Below are 24,481 nucleotides of genomic sequence, written 5' to 3' on the forward strand. Positions count from 1 at the left end.
CGCACTGTACTAATGTAGTCAATCGAACCTCTTAAATAAGTAAACCAGTCGAGCCCCAGACGTTGCATGTGATTCAAAACACCTTGCATTGAATTATAGACTATTTCAAATATTCAGTATATATAATATATAATAAATGGTTCAGTTAATTTAAAACATCAGGACATTAAATACACCTTTAAAGCTACATTAGTACCCTACATTCCATGCAATACAGTCGTGCTATCTTAAATAATTTATGACAGAATGCCACGACTCAAATATAGCTAATCATTCCAAGGTCAAATTCTTATAGTTCGAATTCCACATGGAAAAGAATATGAATCAACTGACAAGCATCTATGACACTGATCTATCGTAACAAAAAGTCACCTGATGCATCCATCTCTTTGGTTCAGGTAAGGTCAATATAATCTGTCGCAGTTAAATGCTGCCATAACTACATGTCGCCATTCCGGGCTACCTCTGTTCCAAGTAACCTCGTGCTCGGTGATTTGATGGCTGATTGAGTGTCACCATACCCCGACGGCGTGGAACGGTGTTCGTGACATCACCCCCTGGTTTGTTTGACTCATACTCGATTATTTATAGACCTCCGTAAATATAATGGACTATCGCAGAGCAAAACGGTAAGTGTGTGTACTGCAAAGTAAAGGTTCTCAGTTGCTAGGCATTAATATTATATGGTGTTGAATAACACAACGGCGGCCTATTGTAAACATAAAAGAGAAACTTATGTTGTATTAGATGCCGGCGCCTTTCCTGATTTAACCAATGAATAACAAGCGTATATCGTCTATCATTTTATGATGTCTACAGCCCTAGATAATGTCACCGTGGGCATTCTGGAGCTGATGTTGTATTAATGTAAGATAACATTTGAAGACCGTATTCGACCACACCTTACACTTATGAAATAACAGTCCCTTATATGTCGAAAGGCTGTGTTTGTTTGTTGTTTAACGCCGCACTCAGCCATATTGCAGCTGTGTGGTGGCGGTCTGTACATAAATGAGTCTGGACCACACAATCCAGTGACTGACATCATGAGCATCGATCCACGCAATTGGGATACGATGACATGCATCAACCAAGTCAGCGAGCCTGACCACCCAATCCCGTTTCGACAAGCATCGTCGCCTCTTACGGCAAGCATGGGTTGCTGAAGATCTTTTCTACCCAGTATCTTCACGGCTCTGAGTGAGTGAATGTTTTCAACCGCCGCAGTCACGAATGTTCCAACAATATGCCACGGCAGCTGTAAATAGTCTCTAAATAGTCTGTAAATGAACCTTAATTATCATCCAAAACTGGCTCCCACAGGAGATATCGCTTGGATGAGATTAAGCGATATCTACACTGTCGTTGATAAAAGTGGCAAAAATTCTCGGCAAGCCTCGGAATTTTTCCACTTTTATCAGCTCGTCTTGATATATTTGACATCAAAAGACAATCGGGTGAGATTCTCTATTTCTTTAAAAAACAACAACATTTTTTTACATCCTGTCTCTTGGCAATATTGACCGTGAAATTCGTGAAAAAAGGAAAATGAATTGGTCTGGCAACGAATTTGTAAAAAAATTAATGGACTTTTCCAATTAATTGCTACTCCTGGAACAAGCAAATGAAACATAATAGAGGCCAGTCTCGAAAATAGAACATGCAGGTCCAGACTCGCGACTCTCGCCTCGAGGTAAATGACGCATTTGCAATTCGCTCAATTTACACTTATAGCTGACGTGGTTCTAGTGTATCACTGCTGATCGAGCTTACGTAGGTCAGTGATAATATATCGTTTAAAATACTGCCTCTGATATGATCAATTAAATTAGCCTTGCTACAGGTCTGATGATCATATAAGTTAATATATATCTGCCACGATTTTTAACAAGAATGAAAGTTCACCGTCGTTCAATTTCGAGGCGTTGGTTTTGTTTATCCCATGTTAAAGGTTTCGTTTGAAGGACTGAACGCTGTAGTGACGTTATGAAATGAAATCGAGGATACACTGGCTCCAATGTCGGGTCCCAATTTTTCCGTTTACGTCCAGCCGCTGCAGATAATGTACTTTGTGAATAAACGTAAACTGTCCATCAAACATATGTCTTAATTTCATAAACATAAATAATACTATTAATAAGGGTGATCCTGAACTTATTGCCAATGGAGGATCCACACTGAAAAAAAGATTCTCATTGTCGGGTCACGTCTAATGATATTGTCCTTTGGACTCGTCAAATGCAACAATCATCATCTGAAACGTGGCAACGTATCCCTAAGTTTTCTTCTTTTTTTTTGGGGGGGGGGGGGGGGGGGGGGGATTTGGAGGAGGAGTTATTGACCATCTCGTGGAAGGTCAGGCCTATACGCGCTAAGGGTTGCAGGTTAGGAGCAAACTCCAGAATGCCCATATCAAGGAAAACCTTCAGAGCCGAACGCTCGCAATAAGGTCAAAGTCACAAATACTTATGCTGTATCCGTCCTTTCGTATTCTTTTGGTGTTTTTCGTTGATTGGTCGAAACAAGAAATTCAGGGTATTGACACCCTCACACGAAGAATCATATCAGACAATAGATCGTCCCACCACCCCCGCTCTTCCCTCAATGGCTTATAAACTGACGTCCAAAAGAAACTTTACCAACTGAAAATATAAATAACAGACAAAGTATAATTTTTTTCGATGAAGTCTATCTAAAACACATAACCTAAATACAACAATAGTGTATGCAGAAAAGGTTAATCGTCTGTTACATGTTTGCGAGATAACACGCGAAAAAGGGAAAAACACGTGCACCACGAACAACTGCAAATGCACGTGCGGGTAAGCAGTGATAAAAAACACACAAAAGAAATTCCACGACTCACAGTTGAACAACGTGAACGAGCCTTGGGTATGGTACAGATGGGAGCCACCCACGCCCATATTGCACTAACCTTCGGTTGCTCCCGTGTTGCCGTTACCAACTTGATGCAATGTTACAGACAGACAGGGCGGACCGCTGACAGGCCAAGAACAGGCAGACCCAGGGTGACCATGCCCCATGATGACCGGTACTTGCGTACCTTGCACCTCCGAAATCGCTTCCTAACAGTGACGTCATCGGTGACATGCTTTAGGTTACAGGGTTAGTCGACAGACAGTGGCCAGGACATTCAGGGCTCACGGAATCAGGGCTTTTAGACCATACAGAGGACAGCTATTGACAGCGCAACATCGTCGTCTGCGACTGAGATGGGCCCGGACTGTACGACGTTGGCAACGACGTGACTGGCAGAGGGTTGTCTTCACACTGACGAAAGTCGATTCTGTATGTTTAGGGCTCATGGAAGACAACGTGTTTACCGCCGAAGGGGTGAACGAACGGCGGCGTGTTGCGTGCAACAGGTCGTACCATATGGTGGAGGGGGTGTCATGGTATGGGGAGGGATCTGTGGGCAGGAGAGGACACCGCTGGTCATCGTTGACGGAAACTTGACAGCTCAGCGTTACATGGATAACATTCTTCGTCCAGTTGTCCTACCATTTCTCCAACAGCAGCCACGTGGTGTCATTTATCAGCATGACAACGCTAGAGCCCATACAGCCAGAATCGTCACTAATTTTCTTGCAGCCAACAACGTCAACGTCCTGCCGTGGCCTGCACGCTCACCCGACACGTCCCACATAGAACACCTCTTGGACTTGATGGATCGTCGTGTTCGACAACGACCACACTCTCCAGCCAACCGGCAAGAACTGATCTTGGCCTTCCAAGGAGAATGGCGTCAAATCACACGTGACCTCATCATACGATTGACTTTCTGTGCGTCGAGGAGTTTTTGCGTGTATTGAGGCATTTGGTGGTCACACACGCTACTAATGACTTGTTATTGAACGTGAGCGATTGTTTATGTACTCTGCCTATTGTCCATGATTCTGAAAGCTCGAATTTTGTACCACACCCAACTTTAGGGGGCTCTGTCGTCATTCTCGGTCGTGGTATGATTGTCATTTTCAGTGTTGATTATGTTGATATATTGATCTTCTCAATACACTTTACTTCATGCATGTATGTTTTGTTGTTTTCGAGCAAGAGTGATTTCAAACTCTGGTAAAGTTTCTTTTGGACGTCAGTTTACTTACCAATTATAATGGGAGGGCGTGGTTTGATTAACGTGGAGGCTCTTCGTGATAGAATTGTACTGTGTACATTTATTTGTCTGATGATCCTCTTATGAAGAATGTAAAGGCATTCCGCAGTTTTCTTTAACGAGCCAAGGATGTGAGACATAATCCCAATGTCAATGCTGATTTTGTTGATTGTTTTGTACTACTGGATGGTACAGAAATGAGTGTCAACCAAGCGAAGTGCCAGATCAAATCGACCCAGACTCAGGGAGAGACTATCTGAAAGACCACAGATTCGCATTTATGTGCAGTGTGTAGAGAAGACTGGCAACCCTGGGGAGTGCCTCGCATGGAGGATGTCGGCTGGCCTGAGAAGTGAAACCGAAGGCTTTCTGATTGCTGCTTAGGACCAGTCAGTTCACACCCGAAACCGTTAATGAGTGATTTTGCATCGAAATGTAAATAAACAGTCCAACAAATTGTCAGTGGATGCCAAGCTTTAGCCAAAAACACAGTATCTTAAGCGACATCGTTTTATTACCCTCTTCGCCCATCCATGGCACGACCCACAATATGTAGATATATTATCGAGAATTATTCATACAAAATTCATAGTAATAGGCCCGTACACAGCCTCAAGCCTATCCAGGTCAACAAACCTGGTCTTGTCCGTTTTTATAAATCCATTGAAATCATTTAAAATATCATTGAATTTTCTGTCCCTTTTGACACTAATGTGATTGACAAGATTCAGGAAAAACATGGCAAATATCCCAAGTACCAAGTTGTCCGACTCCCCATTGTTCTCGGTGCCTTGGATTTGGTATCTCCCAATCTTTTGACTGGCATTGGGAGAGTGGTCGGGTTTTTTGTCAGAAATACATCCCTTCTGACAATCTGGGTAATGCAGAAGGCTGCAGTGTTGGGGAGTCTTCACATTCTCCAAAAAGTCCTGTATGGGTTTGACTAGGCAGCGTTTCCTAGGAGAAGTCCATTTGGCTGTCTGGGTTGTGTGTAGAGGGGGCCATTTAATTACCTACATTCAGCACAGGAATTCGTTATCGGTCAGTTTGTGTAATGTACGATCCCTGGACAGTGAAAGTAAAGTGACCTCTAATGTTTAGGTCTTGGGGTTCTATTAAGATACCACAAACAGTGAGTGTTTGGTTGACATACTTTACTCACTAGGCAAGATGGCGAAACACCCGAAAGTTGTGACGTCATACACATGACCTTATGCAAATGACGTCATACACAAATGCTACTAGTAGTGAGACTACTTGTCAATCTAATACTGTACCGGGACCGTATATTACTCTCTCTGACTAATAATAACGAGGTCTTGTGGGAAAGAAGTTATGGCGCCGAAGCCGCGAAAAACAATTTTTGGGTTGCAAAATCGGCACCAATTTCCCGCAGAAAAACTGCATCGTGCCAGACGTACCCTCGAGGGGAGTTAGCTATGCGAATTGTGTAGTCCTGTTGGAGAAACAACCATTACTCCCTGTATTAGACGTGTGCTACTCCGTATCATGTGCTGCCCCGAGGGCATTCCCGGTGAGACTATTATTTTGGTCCCCATGTCGCAACATATATTGTAGAAGGTGACCGGATGGTCAGGCTCGGTGACTTGGTTGATTGCGTGTATTCGTACCTCGACAGCGTGGGGCGTTATTCAATAATGTCAATCACTCGATTATTTACAGGCCCTCATATAGTTGGAATATTGTGGAGTGCGGCGTTAAACAAGTAACAAACACTTAATATGTGTTACACAATCCGAAGCTTCCCTTCTTATCTACAACGTATGCCTCCGATTGCTATGGCTAACGATGTGTAACCAGAATCGCTGACGGTCAAAGGGAGATCATTCTTCCTGTCAAATGTCAGAGTTATTGCCCTTTGACCATGGATGTTTGTTTTTCACCGAAACACATTAAATCACATTGGTGCATATAAATCAACCATATTCAGTTTTCGTTTTGGTTAGCGCTTCTTCAACAGTCGTATTCTGCGGATTATTAGTGTCTTATACTCTCCAAAATAAGTAGGGATCGTGAAATAAAAAAATAACGTTCGGTCGTCAGGAGAAAGATGCACCTTGAAAAATGACTGCCAGGGTTAGAACTTTTTTGGAACCAAAACCCAACATACCTGAAACATTGCCATGGAGCATGCAACCCCTCCGTGTACGTGGGTACTGGGATCATTATAGATTTTCACACATCAGTTGAAGGTCGCCAGATCACACTGAGCCATTAATGTTTGTTTCATTATCCACAGTAACACGTAAGCTCTTGCGACCGCCTCCGTGGTCTAGTGGTAGTGCGTCCGCCCGGAGAGCGGAAGGTCCGTGGTTCGATCCCCGTCCGCGTCATACCAAAAGACCTTAAAAGATGGTACTTGTTGTTACCCTGTCTGGCGCTCGGCATTAAGTGTACAAGCAAACACACATACACACGTGCATGCAAGTCGCTATATTAGTGCAATAATCTTGGACGCCAACGTTAAACGCAATTTCATCTCAACTCTACTTTAATGCGTGCGGGCTTTTGGAATGCTTCTAACTGGCAGAACACAGCGAGTTTTAGCCGTGTTCAATGTGTCTCTGTCTGTGATTTGCAGGGACATGTTTCTGGAGACAAAATGTTCGGACCTCACAGCTCGACAACGCAAGTCCAGGATTGACCAATCAGAAACCAGGCTTTAAGAAATCGAACTGTTGACTTGCGCCAAGCCAGCCGAGTTCAAGATGCTGAACGGACGATTAGAAAGCGTCTGCATGCACGAGCTAATTCATGAAATCTGCATGCTCGGCGGCCAGGTGTTGTACCACAGTAAACAAATGGTGTTTTAGAGCTTAGAAACTGGGGGAATCGCCGATAGTCTCCTGTGATGTTTTCAGATGAGTCCAGACTCTCCCCATGGACTGTCTGGATAAGCGTGGACGTAACTGGAGGTGTCCATATTGTCCATAGAGTGTCACTGGACAGTACAACCGAGAAAAAATACGGGCGCCTATAGAATGCCTCTCAAGATGCGGTCGGTCGGGTAGCCTAGTGGTTAAAGCGTTCGCTCGTCACGCCGAAGACCCGGGTTCGATTCCGACATGGGTACAATGTGTGAAGCCCATTTCTGGTGTCCCCCGCCGTGACATTACTGGAATATTGCTAAAAGCGGCGTAAACCCGTACTCTCTCTCTAGATGCTAACGTATCGTAACTGACCTCTAGCAGCAAAACAACCAACAAAAGGCAAAAACCAGCCAAAGGTCTCGACCTTTCTCCCCTAGAGCACGCCTGGCGCATGAACGGGAGAGGTATCAGCGCAACATCGTCGTCTGCGACTGAGATGGGCCCGGACTGTACGACGTTGGCAACGACGTGACTGGCAGAGGGTTGTCTTCACACTGACGAAAGTCGATTCTGTATGTTTAGGGCTCATGGAAGACAACGTGTTTACCGCCGAAGGGGTGAACGAACGGCGGCGTGTTGCGTGCAACAGGTCGTACCATATGGTGGAGGGGGTGTCATGGTATGGGGAGGGATCTGTGGGCAGGAGAGGACACCGCTGGTCATCGTTGACGGAAACTTGACAGCTCAGCGTTACATGGATAACATTCTTCGTCCAGTTGTCCTACCATTTCTCCAACAGCAGCCACGTGGTGTCATTTATCAGCATGACAACGCTAGAGCCCATACAGCCAGAATCGTCACTAATTTTCTTGCAGCCAACAACGTCAACGTCCTGCCGTGGCCTGCACGCTCACCCGACACGTCCCACATAGAACACCTCTTGGACTTGATGGATCGTCGTGTTCGACAACGACCACACTCTCCAGCCAACCGGCAAGAACTGATCTTGGCCTTCCAAGGAGAATGGCGTCAAATCACACGTGACCTCATCATACGATTGACTTTCTGTGCGTCGAGGAGTTTTTGCGTGTATTGAGGCATTTGGTAGTCACACACGCTACTAATGACTTGTTATTGAACGTGAGCGATTGTTTATGTACTCTGCCTATTGTCCATGATTCTGAAAGCTCGAATTTTGTACCACACCCAACTTTAGGGGGCTCTGTCGTCATTCTCGGTCGTGGTATGATTGTCATTTTCAGTGTTGATTATGTTGATATATTGATCTTCTCAATACACTTTACTTCATGCATGTATGTTTTGTTGTTTTCGAGCAAGAGTGATTTCAAACTCTGGTAAAGTTTCTTTTGGACGTCAGTTTACTTACCAATTATAATGGGAGGGCGTGGTTTGATTAACGTGGAGGCTCTTCGTGATAGAATTGTACTGTGTACATTTATTTGTCTGATGATCCTCTTATGAAGAATGTAAAGGCATTCCGCAGTTTTCTTTAACGAGCCAAGGATGTGAGACATAATCCCAATGTCAATGCTGATTTTGTTGATTGTTTTGTACTACTGGATGGTACAGAAATGAGTGTCAACCAAGCGAAGTGCCAGATCAAATCGACCCAGACTCAGGGAGAGACTATCTGAAAGACCACAGATTCGCATTTATGTGCAGTGTGTAGAGAAGACTGGCAACCCTGGGGAGTGCCTCGCATGGAGGATGTCGGCTGGCCTGAGAAGTGAAACCGAAGGCTTTCTGATTGCTGCTTAGGACCAGTCAGTTCACACCCGAAACCGTTAATGAGTGATTTTGCATCGAAATGTAAATAAACAGTCCAACAAATTGTCAGTGGATGCCAAGCTTTAGCCAAAAACACAGTATCTTAAGCGACATCGTTTTATTACCCTCTTCGCCCATCCATGGCACGACCCACAATATGTAGATATATTATCGAGAATTATTCATACAAAATTCATAGGAATAGGCCCGTACACAGCCTCAAGCCTATCCAGGTCAACAAACCTGGTCTTGTCCGTTTTTATAAATCCATTGAAATCATTTAAAATATCATTGAATTTTCTGTCCCTTTTGACACTAATGTGATTGACAAGATTCAGGAAAAACATGGCAAATATCCCAAGTACCAAGTTGTCCGACTCCCCATTGTTCTCGGTGCCTTGGATTTGGTATCTCCCAATCTTTTGACTGGCATTGGGAGAGTGGTCGGGTTTTTTGTCAGAAATACATCCCTTCTGACAATCTGGGTAATGCAGAAGGCTGCAGTGTTGGGGAGTCTTCACATTCTCCAAAAAGTCCTGTATGGGTTTGACTAGGCAGCGTTTCCTAGGAGAAGTCCATTTGGCTGTCTGGGTTGTGTGTAGAGGGGGCCATTTAATTACCTACATTCAGCACAGGAATTCGTTATCGGTCAGTTTGTGTAATGTACGATCCCTGGACAGTGAAAGTAAAGTGACCTCTAATGTTTAGGTCTTGGGGTTCTATTAAGATACCACAAACAGTGAGTGTTTGGTTGACATACTTTACTCACTAGGCAAGATGGCGAAACACCCGAAAGTTGTGACGTCATACACATGACCTTATGCAAATGACGTCATACACAAATGCTACTAGTAGTGAGACTACTTGTCAATCTAATACTGTACCGGGACCGTATATTACTCTCTCTGACTAATAATAACGAGGTCTTGTGGGAAAGAAGTTATGGCGCCGAAGCCGCGAAAAACAATTTTTGGGTTGCAAAATCGGCACCAATTTCCCGCAGAAAAACTGCATCGTGCCAGACGTACCCTCGAGGGGAGTTAGCTATGCGAATTGTGTAGTCCTGTTGGAGAAACAACCATTACTCCCTGTATTAGACGTGTGCTACTCCGTATCATGTGCTGCCCCGAGGGCATTCCCGGTGAGACTATTATTTTGGTCCCCATGTCGCAACATATATTGTAGAAGGTGACCGGATGGTCAGGCTCGGTGACTTGGTTGATTGCGTGTATTCGTACCTCGACAGCGTGGGGCGTTATTCAATAATGTCAATCACTCGATTATTTACAGGCCCTCATATAGTTGGAATATTGTGGAGTGCGGCGTTAAACAAGTAACAAACACTTAATATGTGTTACACAATCCGAAGCTTCCCTTCTTATCTACAACGTATGCCTCCGATTGCTATGGCTAACGATGTGTAACCAGAATCGCTGACGGTCAAAGGGAGATCATTCTTCCTGTCAAATGTCAGAGTTATTGCCCTTTGACCATGGATGTTTGTTTTTCACCGAAACACATTAAATCACATTGGTGCATATAAATCAACCATATTCAGTTTTCGTTTTGGTTAGCGCTTCTTCAACAGTCGTATTCTGCGGATTATTAGTGTCTTATACTCTCCAAAATAAGTAGGGATCGTGAAATAAAAAAATAACGTTCGGTCGTCAGGAGAAAGATGCACCTTGAAAAATGACTGCCAGGGTTAGAACTTTTTTGGAACCAAAACCCAACATACCTGAAACATTGCCATGGAGCATGCAACCCCTCCGTGTACGTGGGTACTGGGATCATTATAGATTTTCACACATCAGTTGAAGGTCGCCAGATCACACTGAGCCATTAATGTTTGTTTCATTATCCACAGTAACACGTAAGCTCTTGCGACCGCCTCCGTGGTCTAGTGGTAGTGCGTCCGCCCGGAGAGCGGAAGGTCCGTGGTTCGATCCCCGTCCGCGTCATACCAAAAGACCTTAAAAGATGGTACTTGTTGTTACCCTGTCTGGCGCTCGGCATTAAGTGTACAAGCAAACACACATACACACGTGCATGCAAGTCGCTATATTAGTGCAATAATCTTGGACGCCAACGTTAAACGCAATTTCATCTCAACTCTACTTTAATGCGTGCGGGCTTTTGGAATGCTTCTAACTGGCAGAACACAGCGAGTTTTAGCCGTGTTCAATGTGTCTCTGTCTGTGATTTGCAGGGACATGTTTCTGGAGACAAAATGTTCGGACCTCACAGCTCGACAACGCAAGTCCAGGATTGACCAATCAGAAACCAGGCTTTAAGAAATCGAACTGTTGACTTGCGCCAAGCCAGCCGAGTTCAAGATGCTGAACGGACGATTAGAAAGCGTCTGCATGCACGAGCTAATTCATGAAATCTGCATGCTCGGCGGCCAGGTGTTGTACCACAGTAAACAAATGGTGTTTTAGAGCTTAGAAACTGGGGGAATCGCCGATAGTCTCCTGTGATGTTTTCAGATGAGTCCAGACTCTCCCCATGGACTGTCTGGATAAGCGTGGACGTAACTGGAGGTGTCCATATTGTCCATAGAGTGTCACTGGACAGTACAACCGAGAAAAAATACGGGCGCCTATAGAATGCCTCTCAAGATGCGGTCGGTCGGGTAGCCTAGTGGTTAAAGCGTTCGCTCGTCACGCCGAAGACCCGGGTTCGATTCCGACATGGGTACAATGTGTGAAGCCCATTTCTGGTGTCCCCCGCCGTGACATTACTGGAATATTGCTAAAAGCGGCGTAAACCCGTACTCTCTCTCTAGATGCTAACGTATCGTAACTGACCTCTAGCAGCAAAACAACCAACAAAAGGCAAAAACCAGCCAAAGGTCTCGACCTTTCTCCCCTAGAGCACGCCTGGCGCATGAACGGGAGAGGTATCAGCGCAACATCGTCGTCTGCGACTGAGATGGGCCCGGACTGTACGACGTTGGCAACGACGTGACTGGCAGAGGGTTGTCTTCACACTGACGAAAGTCGATTCTGTATGTTTAGGGCTCATGGAAGACAACGTGTTTACCGCCGAAGGGGTGAACGAACGGCGGCGTGTTGCGTGCAACAGGTCGTACCATATGGTGGAGGGGGTGTCATGGTATGGGGAGGGATCTGTGGGCAGGAGAGGACACCGCTGGTCATCGTTGACGGAAACTTGACAGCTCAGCGTTACATGGATAACATTCTTCGTCCAGTTGTCCTACCATTTCTCCAACAGCAGCCACGTGGTGTCATTTATCAGCATGACAACGCTAGAGCCCATACAGCCAGAATCGTCACTAATTTTCTTGCAGCCAACAACGTCAACGTCCTGCCGTGGCCTGCACGCTCACCCGACACGTCCCACATAGAACACCTCTTGGACTTGATGGATCGTCGTGTTCGACAACGACCACACTCTCCAGCCAACCGGCAAGAACTGATCTTGGCCTTCCAAGGAGAATGGCGTCAAATCACACGTGACCTCATCATACGATTGACTTTCTGTGCGTCGAGGAGTTTTTGCGTGTATTGAGGCATTTGGTGGTCACACACGCTACTAATGACTTGTTATTGAACGTGAGCGATTGTTTATGTACTCTGCCTATTGTCCATGATTCTGAAAGCTCGAATTTTGTACCACACCCAACTTTAGGGGGCTCTGTCGTCATTCTCGGTCGTGGTATGATTGTCATTTTCAGTGTTGATTATGTTGATATATTGATCTTCTCAATACACTTTACTTCATGCATGTATGTTTTGTTGTTTTCGAGCAAGAGTGATTTCAAACTCTGGTAAAGTTTCTTTTGGACGTCAGTTTACTTACCAATTATAATGGGAGGGCGTGGTTTGATTAACGTGGAGGCTCTTCGTGATAGAATTGTACTGTGTACATTTATTTGTCTGATGATCCTCTTATGAAGAATGTAAAGGCATTCCGCAGTTTTCTTTAACGAGCCAAGGATGTGAGACATAATCCCAATGTCAATGCTGATTTTGTTGATTGTTTTGTACTACTGGATGGTACAGAAATGAGTGTCAACCAAGCGAAGTGCCAGATCAAATCGACCCAGACTCAGGGAGAGACTATCTGAAAGACCACAGATTCGCATTTATGTGCAGTGTGTAGAGAAGACTGGCAACCCTGGGGAGTGCCTCGCATGGAGGATGTCGGCTGGCCTGAGAAGTGAAACCGAAGGCTTTCTGATTGCTGCTTAGGACCAGTCAGTTCACACCCGAAACCGTTAATGAGTGATTTTGCATCGAAATGTAAATAAACAGTCCAACAAATTGTCAGTGGATGCCAAGCTTTAGCCAAAAACACAGTATCTTAAGCGACATCGTTTTATTACCCTCTTCGCCCATCCATGGCACGACCCACAATATGTAGATATATTATCGAGAATTATTCATACAAAATTCATAGGAATAGGCCCGTACACAGCCTCAAGCCTATCCAGGTCAACAAACCTGGTCTTGTCCGTTTTTATAAATCCATTGAAATCATTTAAAATATCATTGAATTTTCTGTCCCTTTTGACACTAATGTGATTGACAAGATTCAGGAAAAACATGGCAAATATCCCAAGTACCAAGTTGTCCGACTCCCCATTGTTCTCGGTGCCTTGGATTTGGTATCTCCCAATCTTTTGACTGGCATTGGGAGAGTGGTCGGGTTTTTTGTCAGAAATACATCCCTTCTGACAATCTGGGTAATGCAGAAGGCTGCAGTGTTGGGGAGTCTTCACATTCTCCAAAAAGTCCTGTATGGGTTTGACTAGGCAGCGTTTCCTAGGAGAAGTCCATTTGGCTGTCTGGGTTGTGTGTAGAGGGGGCCATTTAATTACCTACATTCAGCACAGGAATTCGTTATCGGTCAGTTTGTGTAATGTACGATCCCTGGACAGTGAAAGTAAAGTGACCTCTAATGTTTAGGTCTTGGGGTTCTATTAAGATACCACAAACAGTGAGTGTTTGGTTGACATACTTTACTCACTAGGCAAGATGGCGAAACACCCGAAAGTTGTGACGTCATACACATGACCTTATGCAAATGACGTCATACACAAATGCTACTAGTAGTGAGACTACTTGTCAATCTAATACTGTACCGGGACCGTATATTACTCTCTCTGACTAATAATAACGAGGTCTTGTGGGAAAGAAGTTATGGCGCCGAAGCCGCGAAAAACAATTTTTGGGTTGCAAAATCGGCACCAATTTCCCGCAGAAAAACTGCATCGTGCCAGACGTACCCTCGAGGGGAGTTAGCTATGCGAATTGTGTAGTCCTGTTGGAGAAACAACCATTACTCCCTGTATTAGACGTGTGCTACTCCGTATCATGTGCTGCCCCGAGGGCATTCCCGGTGAGACTATTATTTTGGTCCCCATGTCGCAACATATATTGTAGAAAGTGACCGGATGGTCAGGCTCGGTGACTTGGTTGATTGCGTGTATTCGTACCTCGACAGCGTGGGGCGTTATTCAATAATGTCAATCACTCGATTATTTACAGGCCCTCATATAGTTGGAATATTGTGGAGTGCGGCGTTAAACAAGTAACAAACACTTAATATGTGTTACACAATCCGAAGCTTCCCTTCTTATCTACAACGTATGCCTCCGATTGCTATGGCTAACGATGTGTAACCAGAATCGCTGACGGTCAAAGGGAGATCATTCTTCCTGTCAAATGTCAGAGTTATTGCCCTTTGACCATGGATGTTTGTTTTTCACCGAAACACATTAAATCACATTGGTGCATATAAATCAACCATATTCAGTTTTCGTTTTGGTTAGCGCTTCTTCAACAGTCGTATTCTGCGGATTATTAGTGTCTTATACTCTCCAAAATAAGTAGGGATCGTGAAATAAAAAAATAACGTTCGGTCGTCAGGAGAAAGATGCACCTTGAAAAATGACTGCCAGGGTTAGAACTTTTTTGGAACCAAAACCCAACATACCTGAAACATTGCCATGGAGCATGCAACCCCTCCGTGTACGTGGGTACTGGGATCATTATAGATTTTCACACATCAGTTGAAGGTCGCCAGATCACACTGAGCCATTAATGTTTGTTTCATTATCCACAGTAACACGTAAGCTCTTGCGACCGCCTCCGTGGTCTAGTGGTAGTGCGTCCGCCCGGAGAGCGGAAGGTCCGTGGTTCGATCCCCGTCCGCGTCATACCAAAAGACCTTAAAAGATGGTACTTGTTGTTACCCTGTCTGGCGCTCGGCATTAAGTGTACAAGCAAACACACATACACACGTGCATGCAAGTCGCTATATTAGTGCAATAATCTTGGACGCCAACGTTAAACGCAATTTCATCTCAACTCTACTTTAATGCGTGCGGGCTTTTGGAATGCTTCTAACTGGCAGAACACAGCGAGTTTTAGCCGTGTTCAATGTGTCTCTGTCTGTGATTTGCAGGGACATGTTTCTGGAGACAAAATGTTCGGACCTCACAGCTCGACAACGCAAGTCCAGGATTGACCAATCAGAAACCAGGCTTTAAGAAATCGAACTGTTGACTTGCGCCAAGCCAGCCGAGTTCAAGATGCTGAACGGACGATTAGAAAGCGTCTGCATGCACGAGCTAATTCATGAAATCTGCATGCTCGGCGGCCAGGTGTTGTACCACAGTAAACAAATGGTGTTTTAGAGCTTAGAAACTGGGGGAATCGCCGATAGTCTCCTGTGATGTTTTCAGATGAGTCCAGACTCTCCCCATGGACTGTCTGGATAAGCGTGGACGTAACTGGAGGTGTCCATATTGTCCATAGAGTGTCACTGGACAGTACAACCGAGAAAAAATACGGGCGCCTATAGAATGCCTCTCAAGATGCGGTCGGTCGGGTAGCCTAGTGGTTAAAGCGTTCGCTCGTCACGCCGAAGACCCGGGTTCGATTCCGACATGGGTACAATGTGTGAAGCCCATTTCTGGTGTCCCCCGCCGTGACATTACTGGAATATTGCTAAAAGCGGCGTAAACCCGTACTCTCTCTCTAGATGCTAACGTATCGTAACTGACCTCTAGCAGCAAAACAACCAACAAAAGGCAAAAACCAGCCAAAGGTCTCGACCTTTCTCCCCTAGAGCACGCCTGGCGCATGAACGGGAGAGGTATTAGTCGGCGTCAAAGGCCACCCGCTATGTTAGCCAAAATGGCCAGACGCAACTGGAAAAGTGGACACGGCACCTTCAAATTGTCATTGGGATATTGGTCTGGACCACGCCACGCCGGATAAACGAATGTTTGACCAAACTTTGGGGCATGACTCAAATTATTTGACTACATCCCCAGGTCGTCTTTTCTTGGTACAATACACCCCCACGTGTTCTGTTGATTGTCATGCTACACCTACCTAGTCCTTCCTTTTCTTATGAATGAATATATATAATATATATTTTCATTTGTCCGCAAAACGATCTTTTACAGAGCTACCATCTATATAATGGTAAAAGTGGAAGTCCAAAATAAAGTATCACTGGCCTTGGCATCATTTTATTTAGAATTTGTCGATGCCACAATATTGACGCAAATGTATATGCAAGTTTATGTATGAATTACGGTAATTGTGAATCTTTCACGACCGTTAGTATGATTTCCTTCGCCCCTTGGACATCCTCCGTTGTTTAGTTGATAGAGCGAATACCTGGAGAGCGGAAGGACGGTGTTTAGATTCCTGGCCGCGTTACACCAATATACGTTAAGAGATGATAGCCTATACTTGCTTTTACCCTGCCTGACGTTCGGCATAAGGGGATAAAACAAAGACTGTTTCGGAGTTCGTTATCCATGTGCAATTGCGGCATGGTATCTCAGCTGGCTAGCACAATAGAACAGGCATTAGTTCGTCCAAGCACACACACACACACACACACACACACATGCAGGTCGATCGCTATAGATAGGTACAATATTCTTGAACGTGACATTACACACCTTTTCAGCTTACCTCAACTCACCTTCCCCCACCCCTAAAGCTGGTTAAAATATAAACAAACTATCAGTCATATGTTTATCGTAGGCCACATGAAAGGGTCCGAAAAGCCCTACTGAAATATATCAGTTGTCCAACAAATACACTCGTGGTTGATATGCGTCCTTTAAAGTAGAGCCGACAGGCGCTTTTGATTATTCATACGCTTAGATCATCGACGTCTATGTTTGGAAAACGCTCATTCTGAAATAAACAAACAGGCTCAAGATCAATATTCGCACTATAAGAAGAAAAAGGATAATCGATATCGATCTCTGATCATTAGTTGTCATGATCCAGCTATTCCACTGCAAATGAACAACTTTCATTAATATAAAATGTATGTACATATTTAAGTTTCATCTAAATGTGAGATCAAAGTGATGAATAGGGACGTTTGTTGTGCACAACAGACGTTTAGGTTGGAATGAGGAATAAGCTGGTTAAATGATCGAACGAATAACTGCCTGAGGAAATGTAAGAATAACTTTGATTTTACCACAACGCTATACGTTTGAACGAGGAATAAGCTGGTTAAATGAATGAACATATAAATTGATGACCATACAAATTGATGAACATACAAATTGATGACCATACAAATTAATGAACATACAAATTGAGCGCCGTCATATAGCTGGAATAGTGCTGAGTGCGGCGTTAAATAACAAACAAATTGACAGAATAATTGTAAGTTTGATTAACCATATCTATATAAGTTGGAATAGAGAATAAGCTGGTAAAATGAACGAATAACTGGCTGATTAACTGTAAGAGTAAACTCGGTTTAACGATAATGTTAACTATACGTTTGAAAGGGGAATGAACTGTCTAAATGAATGAACGAATAGCTAACTGAATAATTGTCAGTGTGATCGATCAATAACAGCACAGTGACTGGCAGAAAAACGTGTAGATCTGATCTGGATACATGTTTTGATACTAAACATGAAAACACATCTTTTGTTGAAATAAACAATAACAATCATATCCTTGTATACAAGTCAAGTATTGTTTCTACATAAGCCTAATCACTGAACATGCACACTTTGCAACTCACACCGAATGATCTCGAAAGAGAACCTAACTGTCAATATAACTTGAGTCACAGCCGGTGTGATATACTGTCGCGCCCGGGTATTTAATTAATCCGAGACAAAGAAAATGTGATCATGTATATTTAATGAAAGTCCTTACGAGAACTGACACGGGCTAAATAAATCAATCGCTTTATTCGGCTCTGTCCCATTGACGATTACATAAAAATGAGAGTCATTTAGGGAGCTGGGTTGACGAAAAGAGGTCGGTGCGTTGAAAGCGAAATGAGTTGCTAGTGGCAACCATCACGTGACTAATGTCAGAATCTCATCATGGCGCGGAATCGGAGGAGTGGATTTTTGTGCGATTGACATGTTTTACCAATGGTTTGTGAAAATTCTTTCATTTTGTGATCGGAAGTGTGGCAGGTAATGTTATTAGGTGATACACTTGATCCACGATATGCCATTCCATCACTAGATACCTCAGGATATGACTAGATCAAGTGAATTGAACTCATCGAGTTGACTGTCGTAGCAGACGCCTCTTCTTTTGACTCTCGCACTGACAGGTCATCGGGTTGTCAATTCATGGTTTGTCGTGAGAGACAGTTTAATGCCATTGTTTATGTTCATTTCTGTATTATTCTGTATTATTCTGTATGTATTCTGTGCGTAGCATGATATTAGCATTGTGAACGTTTGTTCGAAGGATTCTGTCATAACAATGCATAATAAGAACTCTCTCAGGACCGAGCACAAAAATAATTATCATGTCACCTTCTGCATATTTATGTCTTGAATTCTGATGTCTAACATGAATTTGTCCGCGTCTGGTTAATTGATGAACATGATGTGCGGGACAATAATGCATGTTTGGATTGAATGGCCAAATTATTCTTATTTTGAGTTATTTCACAAACCATTTTGCTGCGTGCGTTGCGTGTGTTGGCAATATTTCCCAAAATATTAGAATATTGCATTAAGAGTTGCCAAAATGTTAATGTTGTATCAACAAGGAAATGTGCTTGCGCTAGTATTCTAACAATACCCAAAGAGGATTCCCAGACACGTTCTTTGATATTTGGGGATAATTGTCTAATGCTACTCTTCGGCTTATTGACATTCAGCCTTTCACGTGTTTATTAATGTCTATTCGGTGGTGGGATCTTGTGCAGTTGTGAGGCTCTGCTCAGGTTTCATTGAGTCAGTTGTGTGACTACTCAAGTTTCATTGTATCTTTCTCAACTGTACAAGTAAATGTTTCGGTGTACTATAGATATGTAAGCAAAGAAACTAACTCAGTCTTGTCTCAGTCATTATGATCATCCAGTGGGAAATGTTCCGGAAATTTATGCCTAGGAAAATAAGTGCTTCCAAATATATCATCCGTATTTAATTTAAAGATGGACTAAGCCATGGTTGAATGCTCCAGTCTGCTGTGTATTTTCAGCAAAAAATATCTTAATTAGTGACATTGTGTTCATAGGGAAAACGCTACAGCAAGATTGATATTCAAAGAAATTATTTATTATAGAATTTGTGTTGGAAGACAAATGTGTTTGATTTAATCAAACTTGCTGGAACTACCAATTTGCCAAGCCTGGTCTCCAAATAACTAAACAAAACGCACACAACAATATGTATAGCAAAAAAACACTATCAAAGTAGTCCTTGAACATAGTTGCAGGGTTCGTAGAAGTTAGTAACTACCTTTGGAAATATCCCTTTTTTTATTATGTGTACTCTAAACCATAACTTTTTTATGAGGACTTATGTAATTTCTATTTTCATCATCTGAACAGACACAAAGTATGGACATTCAAGTGTCACTTGTCAATAAATCTTAGCAAGTTGGCAATTGTCATGACTTAGTTTTTTATCAGCCCAAAGATATTTTTCAGTAAATGAACTTTACCCAAGGTGTCAGGCTTGTCATAAGACCTGACTACAATGGGGATTAGCTGGTTACAATGCATGACTAAGGTGACTACTGTCTGTCTGTGTATCCCTAACAGCATGGGTTATTGATCATACCATCAACCACTGCTTACTAACATACACCCTTGATATTAGTGTTGTAGAAAAACTTGATGGACTTGATATTTAGTCAGATGTTGTCATAGCTATTAGTGTTCATAAGTTAATCATGTTAAGCTAGGTCCTATTTATGATCCTAATGTTAAAAGTTAAAGATTTAGGGGGTCTCTAGATTCAAATACAATAGGGGCAAAAATTAAGGGTCCTGGACCCTAATTACAAACACTAGCTATGTTCTGATATTTTTTGGAATGTCTGACAATTTGAGTACAAAGGAAATATAATTAAATCAGTGGTAGAAACTAACACTTTTAGTCTACTAGTCCTTATAATGATAACATATAACAAAACCCTTAAAAATGGCAAATTTCTACTAGTCCTTATGATACCTTAAGTATTGGGTAGTTTGGACTATAGGACTAGTGCCAATTTCTAACACTGAATTAAATATCTTTCTTGCAACTGTATGGCTATGAAATTAAAGTTGAAGTAACCTTCATTATTTGTTTATCACTAGCTACAAGTTCTCAGAGATGTCAGGTGGTCAATTAAATTGGCAGTAGTTTTGAGTTTCTGTGCAGAAAATTGTTAGTTACTTTGGCAATATCTAGGTATCTGTGTGTTTGTTTGTTTGTTTGTGAACACTATGATATGACTGATAGTGACTGGGTTTTACTGGATGCAAAATATTGCAGCACATAAACAGATATAGATTGAGAGTGGGCACATGTAATATGCACTGTGAGTCCCATGGGATGCAAAGAGTATGCATGTTTGAATCACTTAAAATAATTAAATTGTACATTAGATTTAGCACATATTTCTGTTCTGATAAAAAAAAAACACAATCAAAGTTAAGAGGTTCATTTTACATTTTCTTCACACAATTAATATGTTATTCAAACAAGGAAATCTCCATGTATGTCATGCATATATGGCATCAGTAATACTTTATGTGTTGTTGGCTGCAGCATATACTGAGAGTTCTTAGGACTGACAAATAGAAAGTCCCAGGGAAATCTACAAGTAAGTATATTGTTGACTGAGGCATGAAACATCAACACAAACACTCATTTATTTATCAACTACAGCTAACGGTGATTGATTTGTTTTGTGAATTTCCAGTGATGCTGAAACCAGATGGGACTCAACTCAAAAAAATACTAGAATCTGTACTTTACTACGAAAGTGTTATCCCAAATATAACATGTCATAGTTAGAAATTGGCACCTGTCCTGTAGTCCTTGCCAAACTGCACAATAGTTAAGGTATCATAAAGACTAGTAGATATTTGCCCTTTTTAAGGGTTTGGCTATATGTTATCATTATAAGGACTAGTGGATCAAACCTGTTAGTTTCTAGTACTGCATGTGTTACATTGGACCACTTTCTAAATGGCATTGTGTATTCATAGCTTTCGGCCATGGGAGCCGTGCCAATTTACACTTGTCAGAGGGGTACTCAAAGTTTGTGATCTAGACTACCAGTTGTCGGACTTTCATTATTGTGGAAGCCTCGTTGGCCAAGTGGGTTAGATTGCTGACTTTGTGTGCTGGCGATTAGGTGCCTCACCCTGGCAAGTGTGGGTTCGAATCCTGGACGGGACTCAACTTAAAAAAGTACTAGAATCTGTACTTGAACTAAAAAAAAGTGTTATCCCAAATATAACATGTGTTACATTTGACCACTTTCTAAATGGCATTGTGTATTCATAGCTTTCGGCCATGGGAGGCCGTGCCAACTCACACTTGTCAGAGGGGTACTCAAAGTACGTGATCTAGACTACCAGTTGTCGGACTTTCATTTTTGTGGAAGCCTCGGTGGCTGAGTGGGTTCTCCCAAATATAACATGTGTTACATTTGACCACTTTCTAAATGGCATTGTGTATTCATAAGAAATACTTGTCACGACTGATTTCGAAAATTGGTCCTGTTCTTTATTATCCCCCGCCCAGCGAAGTTGGCGGGGGATATAGAAACGGGCTCCGTCTGTCCATCACGTTTCGTTTCCGGAGCATAACTCATAAACCGTTCAATATTTTTTCATCAAACTTTGCAGGTCTGTCAGGTAAATGCTGAACTGGTGCCTTTTGCTATTGAAATATTTTAGAAATTTTTATTTTTTACGTTTCCATAGCAACAAGATGGACTTAGGTTCTGTGAGGGTAGGGTTCGTTTCTGGAGCATACCACATAAACCGTTCAATATATTTTCATCAAACGTTGGAGGTCTGTCAGGTACGTGCTGAACTGGTGCCTTTTGCTATTTAGAAATTTTAGAAATTTTTATTTTTTAAGTTTCCATGGCAACAAGATGGACTGAGGCGCTAAACTCATCTTTTTTTTACAATTTCCATGACAAGTTCCACCTCGGTTAAAAAAGGTTAGGGTTTGTTTAGATTTAATTATGTCATAAATTCTGCAACAGGGGCGGGGCAAACTCTTGTTATTTTAAAGATTATAGCCCTTGCTCCTTGTTTTTCAACTTAATGCATACTGTGTGAAATAGGGACAAGCTTTCTCAGAAACTACTGAAACTACATGAGTGAAAGTTTGAAAACTTATCTAAGTAATACTTGTCAAGACTGAAGTTTGAAAATTGGTCCCCTCAGTTATTTTTTACAGAGTTACGACCCTTGATCCATATTATTTTACTTTGTGCATAGTCTGTGCAATGGGGAAAAGTTTTCTCAGAAACTACTGAAGTTTATGAATGAAAGTCAGGACTGATTTCAAAATTGGTCAAGAAAAATATTTGTCAAGTAAGTTTTCTCAAAAACAGCTGAAAATTAGCTTATCCAAGAGATACTTATCAAAACTGAGTATATTGGAAGAGCTAAGAAAATGTGTTTAACCTAACAAACTTGAAGCTAATAAATCCTAAATTTGAAACAGAAACAACTTGGACTTGAAGCTGTTCGGTGCATTATCAAGCTTGTTGATGACAGGTTAGAGTGATGGAAGCAGAAATGTGCTGCTGTGACACAATTGTTTTTGGTAACAACACTCTTGTGATGTCTTCTGTTACATAAGTCAAATCTGTTTAATTGGTTTGGAGGGATAAGATCATGTGGACATTTGACCTATTTGGAGTTTAAAATTATAGAAGAAATCATCAGGGTTCAAATACACAATAATATTATCCTTGTGTTATGGGTTTTTGAGCACCTAAGAAGTATTTCTGATTATATGTGTAATAACAATCCCAATAGACTAAAATTAACTCTTACCTTTGAGAACTTTTATTTCTGTTAACACTTAGGTGGTCAAGTGATCATGTCTTGTTAATTTTATAGTGATAATATCTCGCCGAGTGGGTCAACTTGATCAGGGGGCATCTTATCCATATAACATCCATTACTATGTAAGCCAAATATTTCAGTCATTTATCTACTGTTCAATATTTTCAGTTACAGAAAGCTGTTGCACAGTAGCTATGTAGGGAGAATTCATGAAAATGATATGTGACCATTGATAAATGTAAACCAATGAAGAATGTGAGATATAAAAAACACCTTGATCAGGCTAAAAATAGTCTTGGTTCTCAGGCACAGCACGCATCATCATAAAGTCTTGTTGCATGTTTAATTTTTCTTTCCATTTTCAAAAGAAATATAAATTGAAAGAAAATATTCCACCAAATATTGTGATTTGTTTTTCAGTACTTACACAATTTTGCCGATGGATTACATACATACGGTATGTCTAGATAGACAATTAACACTTTCATTGCACGATAGTGTAATAGGACTAACTTGCATACTTCAGTATTGAGTTGTTGACATGTTCACGATAATGTTACATGCTCACGATAATGTCTTAGCGTTGTGAAATAAAGTCAAAGCTCATTGTATGCATGTGTTATGCACACACTGGTACTACAGTGGTAGATAAATACTATATTTTATTCATCAATTAATACATTTATGAAGGGAGGCCCTTTCCCAGGTTGATTGTGCACAACTTATTATTTGGTTACATTCTAGTTTGACACTCCACCCCACCTCCTAAAAAAAACAAAAAACACCACCCGCCTGCACTATGTTGTCAAAAGCCATTGCCTGAGAACCAATTGTTATATTTTTTTAAACCTCTGTGGTTATGCATGAAAATAGGAAAGTAGTCTCCGTGTCCACAGACAATAAAATAAGCAGATTTACCCTCTGTAATGGTGAGTCTCATATCTACTGGCCTGTCCACACCGGCCCATCTTCATAGATGATAATGGTAAAATAATAGCATTTCTTCCCAGCCAATTTTCATTGTTATTTGCAGACCACTTCAATTTCGAACAAATTTGTGTCAATGAGTCTGCAATACACTCAAAATGTCAAAAATAGTTTGGTGACAAAAAGGTTATCAAGACATGATGCGTTAAGAGAAGTATTATTATCAGGACATCAGTCCCATTGCAGACCTTTCTAGATCCTACTCTTTTGATTTTAGTGAAGGGTTACTGCTTTTAGGCATTTTTGTGCTTGGTGTTATCTCATGGAGAACTGAGAAAAGTAGCTTTGTGTAACATGCATGCACACACAGTGGGATCCTTGTCATAGGTCTAATGTTAAAAGGTAACAATTTAGGGAATCCCTACAAATAACATAGGAGCAAACCTCAGGGGCCACAAGACTCCACTTATTTTCAAACGCTGAATTATACTGAACAC

At 42.1% G+C, this 24,481-nt stretch overlaps 1 protein-coding gene across 4 annotated transcripts in view; it reads left to right on the forward strand.

The window, feature by feature from the left end:
* LOC139469914 (uncharacterized) overlaps positions 1 to 24,481 on the forward strand; it is a 59,393-nt gene that overhangs the window by 2,083 nt on the left and 32,829 nt on the right. The window contains exons 1-2 of one of the 4 annotated variants that reach the window (XM_071252265.1): positions 18,114 to 18,163; positions 23,478 to 23,514. The exons of 1 other annotated variant lie outside the window; for it this stretch is intronic. The gene's annotated coding sequence lies outside the window, so the exon portion shown is untranslated. Of the gene's footprint in view, positions 1 to 18,076; positions 18,206 to 23,477; positions 23,515 to 24,481 lie in introns of those variants that run through there. 2 more of the 4 variants (XM_071252263.1, XM_071252267.1) reach the window with 2 other exon arrangements.

This window comes from Haliotis cracherodii, unplaced genomic scaffold, assembly GCF_022045235.1.
Source record: "Haliotis cracherodii isolate W230 unplaced genomic scaffold, xgHalCrac1.p SCAF_2, whole genome shotgun sequence".
NCBI classification, from domain to species: domain Eukaryota; kingdom Metazoa; phylum Mollusca; class Gastropoda; order Lepetellida; family Haliotidae; genus Haliotis; species Haliotis cracherodii.